The sequence below is a fragment of the Misgurnus anguillicaudatus genome, chromosome 22 (genome assembly GCF_027580225.2).
Source record: "Misgurnus anguillicaudatus chromosome 22, ASM2758022v2, whole genome shotgun sequence".
Lineage (NCBI taxonomy): Eukaryota > Metazoa > Chordata > Actinopteri > Cypriniformes > Cobitidae > Misgurnus > Misgurnus anguillicaudatus.
Genome location: NC_073358.2, coordinates 2210525 through 2217786, shown reverse-complemented (window position 1 = coordinate 2217786; position 7262 = coordinate 2210525).

Below are 7262 nucleotides of genomic sequence, written 5' to 3'. Positions count from 1 at the left end.
ATAGCACTGAATATGTGCTGCTGAACGCTCATCATAAGTGCACGCATGCGCAGACGTCCTCTGAAGATAAATATCATTAACTAAAATAAACCCTGAAACAGAGTAACAGCGAAGTTGTGTGTGTGTGTTTGTTTAAAGCTGAATTCATGAATTCATCATTGATATGAACATGTAGTGAATTAAAAGTCATCAAGATAGTGAGATAATGTTTTGTGTGTGTTGTTTGCTCTTGACTCGCTCCTCCTGAGGTTCATCTCCAGAGTTAAAGCTGATCTCTCTTTTATAAATCTGATCAAACTAAAGACTCTTCAGGATGAAATATTACTCTATAAATACTAAATAATAATATGAGATGAACAGAAACACTGTGTGTTCATGTTTTTATAAATACATCTCAGTTCATTCAGAGCATCACTGGATATTTATCATTTTAAATGACTTTAATAAAACAGTGACTTTATAAAGTAACATTTGTAATAAAATGACTTACCTCTGAAACAGATGAATAAAATGTTGTGTTGCTTTATAGGTCACCTCCTTTATGTGGCCATCAAGATCCCTGAATGCAGTGTGATAAAGAAAACAATGTGAATCATGTGCTATATACAAACATAAACAGTCAACAGCTCATATACAGATCTCTCTTACAGATGTTTTCACCTTTAGATATTAAATAAAAGATTATTTACTGTGTTTATTCAAAACAAACTCTTCAGAAATGATTTATGTATTCATTAGTCATCCACGTCATAACCAATAAACTTCAATGTTTGCTTATTATAATAAAAATAAGTGTTATGTTTTATAAGTTATTGCTGCAGTCAGAAATCTCTCATATATTATACGTCATAAGCTGTAGAGAGACGTTTAAAAACCTTTTTGATCTTTTAACCTCGTAATCAGATTGTTAGAAGATGTAAAGACCTTGAATTGATTTTAAGTTAGTTGTTTGAACTCATCTGTGATCTGTCTGTTTAGTGTTACTAAAGGAGTTAAAGGAGAACAGAGAAACTTTAGACTAAGTTAACTTTATCTCTCAGTGATTTCAACCTAACTTGGTTCTTTGTCTTATTAGGTTTACAGTAAGTTTGGCTGTAAGTGCTTTCTAGTGGATGATGGAAATGTTGGTAAAACCTGATCATGATTTTTGCTCTTTTCATTTGATGCGGCTGATAATCGCATTACATTTAAGTTTGACACAATAAATGAACATAATGAATGCGTCACAAACAATCTTTCTCATTTTTGTTTTCTCCACTACTCTACTCTGTTTAATATCAAAATATTTTTATTTATTTTCTGCTCGGGGTTTGAGGAGGTGAAGTTGGGTCTCTTCTTCTTCTTCTCTTTTTTTTTTTAAAGTAACCCATCCAGTCTGGGTCTCTTGGCGTCTGATACCATGCCTTCAGATGCTTCCTACAAATAAAACAAACAGAGATTTAAGACATCAAATAACTTTTTTAATTGAATTTGTTTTGTTCAGGGCTCTGGTATAAATCTACCTGTGAAGTGGATGGAGCGGGACGCTTAAGAGCACGACGTTTAGGAAGAGAGGCGGGAGGAGACATTTGCCGGATTGGCCGACTGTTATTAGTTGAAGGTCTATAAACATATAAAAGCACTGTGAGAATTCAAACATTCAAGCACTAAAACATCTCAAATAAAAAACTACATGTAATATAACAGGTTAAGGCTGAAATAAAGACTTACTGAGAAGCTGAAGAACAGTCGGCCACGGCAGTGTCTGCTTTATTTTGCTGTAAATAAAACAATCAAAGATTTAATAAATGAAATGAAATTCTCAATGAAATTGTCACAAATAACATTTAAGTCTTTGGTTAAATCTACCTGAGCGGATGATGGCGTCTGGGCCGGAGGCGGCGTGACCTTAGCCGACAGCCTTTTAAGTTTGGCCCTCTTTGGTGTCGGCTCCATCTCATCCTGAAGATTAAATACACGTATATTAAAACAAAATAAAATGAATATTTAGTTCTGTTAAAGCCTTCGCTTTAAATCTACCTGTGAAGACGGAGCCGGACGCCAAAGACGGCGACGAGAGGCGGGAGGAGGTATATGTCTCTGAAGAGGTGAAGGTCTATAAACATATAAAAGTACTGTGAGAATTCAAACATTCAATCGCTAAAACATCTTAAATAAAAAACTAAATGTAGTTTAACAAAGATTAATGCTGAAATAAAGACTTACTGAGGCACAGAAGAGCAGTCGACCTCCCCAGCGTCTGCTTTATTTTGCTGTAAATAAAACAATCAAAGATTTAATAAATTAAATTAAATTCTCAATGAAATTGTCACTTAATAACATTTAGGTCTAAACGGTTAAATTTACCTGAGAGGATGATGGCGTCTGGGCCGGAGGAGGCGTGACCTCAGCCGCCAGCCCATTTAGCCTCTTTCTCTTCGGCGTCGGCTCCATCTCATCCGGATCATCCTGAAAATTAAATACACGTATATTAAAACAAATTAAAATGATCATTGAGTTCTGCTAAAGCCTTTAGTTTTAATCTACCTGTGAAGACGCCGGACGCTTGACAGCACGACGCTGAGGAGGTGAGGCGGGAGGAGGCGCTTGTCTGTGAGGAGGTGAAAGTCTACACATACAAATAAAGATACCGTAAGAACTGTTTCTGATAACTTTACTGTAAAAAATGTAAAAACACAGCTAAACGTAAATTATACTAGACTGGTTAGAGATGAATTTAAAGAGACTTTGATAAACTTACTGGGCCTGAGGTGGCGTGACCTCCGCCAACAGCCCGTGAGGAGATGAATGTCTATAAATACATATAAATATATTGTTAAGAACTGTTTCTGTAAACATTTGTGCAAATAAAAAATGTAAAGTCTAAAACAGACAGACTATGATAAACTTACTGAGCTTTAATATCGGTATTGGACAGCCTGGGCCTCTTTGGCGTCGGCTCCATCTCATCCGGATCATCCTGAAGATTAAATACACGTATATTAAAAAAAATAAAATGAAAATTTAGTTCTGCTAAAGACTTCAGTTTTAATCTACCTGTGAAGACGCCGGACGCTTAGGAGCACGACGCTTTGTAGGAGAGGCGGGAGGAGACACTAGCCGGATTGGCCGACTGTTATTAATTGAAGATCTATAAACATATAAAAGTACTGTGAGAATTCAAACATTCAAGCGCTAAAATATCTCAAATAAAAACTAAATGTAATATAAAAAAGGTTAAGGCTGTAATAAAGACTTACTGAGAAACTGAACAACAGTCGGCCACGGCAGTGTCTGCTTTATTTTGCTGTAAATAAAACAATGAAAGATTTAATAAATGAAATGAAATTCTCAATGAAATTGTCACTAATAACATTTAGGTCTTTGGTAAAATCTACCTGAGCGGACGATGGTGTCTGGGCCGGAGGAGGCGTGACCTCAGCCGACAGCCTATTCCGACTGTCCGTCTTTGGCGTCGGCTTCATCTCATCCTGAAGATTAAATACACGTATATTAAAACAAATTAAAATGAATATTGAGTTCTGCTGAAGGCTTCGGTTTAAATCTACCTGTGACGGAGGAGGCGGACACTTAAAAGCGCGACACTGTGGAGGAGACGCGGGAGGAGGCGCTTGTCTGTGAGGAGGTGAAAGTCTACACATACAAATAAAGATACTGTAAGAACTGTTTCTGATAACATTTAACTTTACTGTAAAAAAAATAAAGTATGTAATATATAAGCATTAATCATTTTAATATAAGTAATACTAGACTGGTTACAGATGAATTTAGAGAGATTTTGATAAACTTACATGGCCTGAGGTGGCGTGACATCAGCCAACAGCCCGTGAGGAGATGAATGTCTATAAATACATATAAATATATTGTTAAGAACTGTTTCTGTAAACATTTGTGCAAATAAAAAATGTAAAGTCTAAAACAGACAGACTATGATAAACTTACTGAGCTTTAATATCAGTTTCTGTGAGACAGAGTCTGGCCATTATTGACGTCAGCTCCATCTCATTACTTTGCTGTAATTTTAGATTTAAAACACATTTATTAAAACAAATTAAAATTAACAGAAGTTCTGCTAAAGAATAATTTACATGAAACTACTTTATCATTAAAATTGACACTAATAATGTTCACAATCTACCTGAGAGGATGAAGACGGCTGGGGCTGAGGAGGCGTTTGGGGCTGAGGAGGCGTTTGGGGCTGAGGGGGCGTTTGGGGCTGAGGAGGCGTTTGGGGCTGAGGAGGCGTTTGGGGCTGAGGAGGCATCTGCGGAGACGCAACCAGAGCGGTTGACCCAACCGGAGGTGAAGGTCTAAAACACATTTAAAAATAATGTTAAGAACTGTTTCTGTAAACATGTGTGCAAATAAAAAATGTAAAGTCTAAAACAGACAGACTATGATAAACTTACTGAGCTTTAATATCAGTTTCTGTGAGACAGAGTCTGGCCATTATTGATGTCAGCTCCATCTCATTACTTTGCTGTAATTTTAGATTTAAAACACATTTATTAAAACAAATTAAAATTAACAAAAGTTCTGCTAAAGACTTATTTACATGAAACTACTTTATCATTAAAATTGGCACAAAAAATTGGCACAATCTACCTGATAGGATGAAGACGTTTGGGGCTGAGGAGGCGTTTGGGGCTGAGGAGGCGCAACTGGAGCGGTTGAGCCATCTGGAGGTGAAGGTCTAAAAACACATTTATATATATTGTTAAGAACTGTTTCTGCAAATATTTAAACAATAAAATATTAAGTTTACTGTTAAAGATTTAAAAACACAGCTAAATGTAATACTAGACTGGTTAAAAATGAATTTAGAGAGAATTTTATAAACTTACGGAGATGGTAAACTAGTCTCCACCTCCATGTCCTCCGCCTTGTCTGCACCAGTTTGCTGTAAGTAAAACAATTAGAGATTTAAAACATTTACATGAAAGTACTTTATCATTAAAATTAACACTAATAATGTTCACAAACTACCTGAGAGGATGGAGGCGTCTGGGGCTGGGGAGGCGCAACCGGAGCGGTTGAGCCATCTCGAGGTGGAGGTCTAAAACACATTTAAATATATTGTTAAGAACTGTTTCTGCAAACATTTCAGCAATAAAATATTAAGTTTACTGTAAAAGATTTAAAAAACAGTTAAAGGTAATACTAGACTGGTTACAGATGAATTTAGAGAGACTTTGATAAACTTACGGAGATATTAAACTTGTCTCCACCTCCATGTCCTCCACCTCGTCTGCGTTATGCTGCTGTAAGTAAAACAATAAGAAATTTAAAACATTTCCATGAAACTACTTCTACATTAAAATTGCCACTAATAATGTTCACAATCTACCTGAGAGGATGGAGGCGTCTGTAGCTGAGGCGGCGCAACCGGAGGGGTTGACCCATCTGGAGATGAAGATCTAAAAATACATTTAAATATATTGTTAAGAACTGTTTCTGCAAAAATTTAAACAATAAAATATTAAGTTTACTGAAGAAGATTAAAAAACACAGCTAAAGGTAATACTAGACTGGTTAAAGATGAAGTTATAGAGACTTTGATAAACTTACGGAGATGAATAACTAGTCTCCACCTCCATGTGCTCCACCTCGTCAGCTTTATTTAGCTGTAAGTAAAACAATCAGATTTAAAACATTTACATGAAACTATTTTATCATTTATATTAACACTAATAATGTTTACAATCTACCTGAGAGGATGGAGGCGTCTGCGGCGGCCCAACCGGAGCGGTTGAGCCATCTGGAGGTGAAGGTCTAAAAACACATTTAAATATATTGTTAAGAACTGTTTCTGCAAACATTTAAAAAAAAATATTAAGTTTACTGAAGAAGATTAAAAAACACAGCTAAAGGTAATACTAGACTGGTTAAAGATGAAGATATAGAGACTTTGATAAACTTACGGAGATGGTAAACTAGTCTCCACCTCCATGTTCTCCACCTCGTCAGCTTTATTTTGCTGTAAGTAAAACAATCAGAAATAAAACATTTACATGAAACTACTTTTTCATTATTATTAACACCAATTATGTTCACAATCTACCTGAGAGGATGGAGGCGTCTGGGGCTGAGGCGTCTCAACTGGAGCAGTCGACCCATCCGGAGGTGAAGATCTAAAACACATTTAAATATATTGTTAAGAACTTTTTCTGCAAACATTTACCGGCAGCTACTTGTAATATTATAATAGTAACAGATAAAAATTGACACAATTTGTTTAACTTACTGAGACACACTAGAGGAGGGTAGAACCCCTGCTGGAGGGTCAGCAGGAGCAGGTGCAGGAGGTGGCGAGGGAAGGATCACTGCTGGAGGGTCAGCAGGAGCAGGTGCAGGAGGAGAGGGAAGGATCACTGCTGGAGGGTCAGCAGGAGCAGGTGCAGGAGGAGGAGAGGGAAGGACCACTGCTGGAGGGTCAGCAGGAGCAGGTGCAGGTGCAGGAGGTGGAGAGGGAAGGATCACTGCTGGAGGGTCAGCAGGAGCAGGGGCAGCAGCAGGTACAACCTCATCAGATTCATCCTCCGAAGAGAGGTCTGAATCATAAAGATCCTCAAGGACCCATGAAGAAAGTTGGCACTTCATGCCTACAAAAATCATGGGATACCTAGGAACGCATAGGAAAAACTGTGAGTACCGTTTCTGCAATGATTTTAGTGCTTAAGCAATTGCTGTTTATTTTTGCATACAGACAAAACTAACATATTGTAACTAAATCTATAAGAAATGGAAGAATACATTTGCCCAAACTGAATACATTAATAAGATTCTCTTTAAGCGCAGCATCAATCTAAATTGTATGACTTCTAATGTACTGATTCGCTTTTGTTATCATCATTGTTTGCCAACTGAAAAACATTCTTGACAGATGTGGCAGGAGAAAGATCTTCATACCTCTTTATGAACCTGTAAAGGTGAATCAATTTCTGGGGCGAACTCTCTTCTTTACGAAGACGGAGCATCTCCCGGTCCAAAGTCTTCCTCACGAGACTACATGCCTCCTCAGAGGTCAGGGCAAAGTCCACCAATGTTCGCCCTACCTTAAATCTGCATGGGAGAAAAATTATCATTGTAAACTATCTCGGCTCTCTAACAATTAATTAGGCATCTGATCAGCGTGACTTAATCGCTGGATGTCAAAACACAAAAATGTTACTGCAACAAAACAACTGAAGATCTGTGAGTCCTTACCGGAATTCTGCAGAAACATAACCACATCCGGAGAAACGGACCACATCAAAGACTAA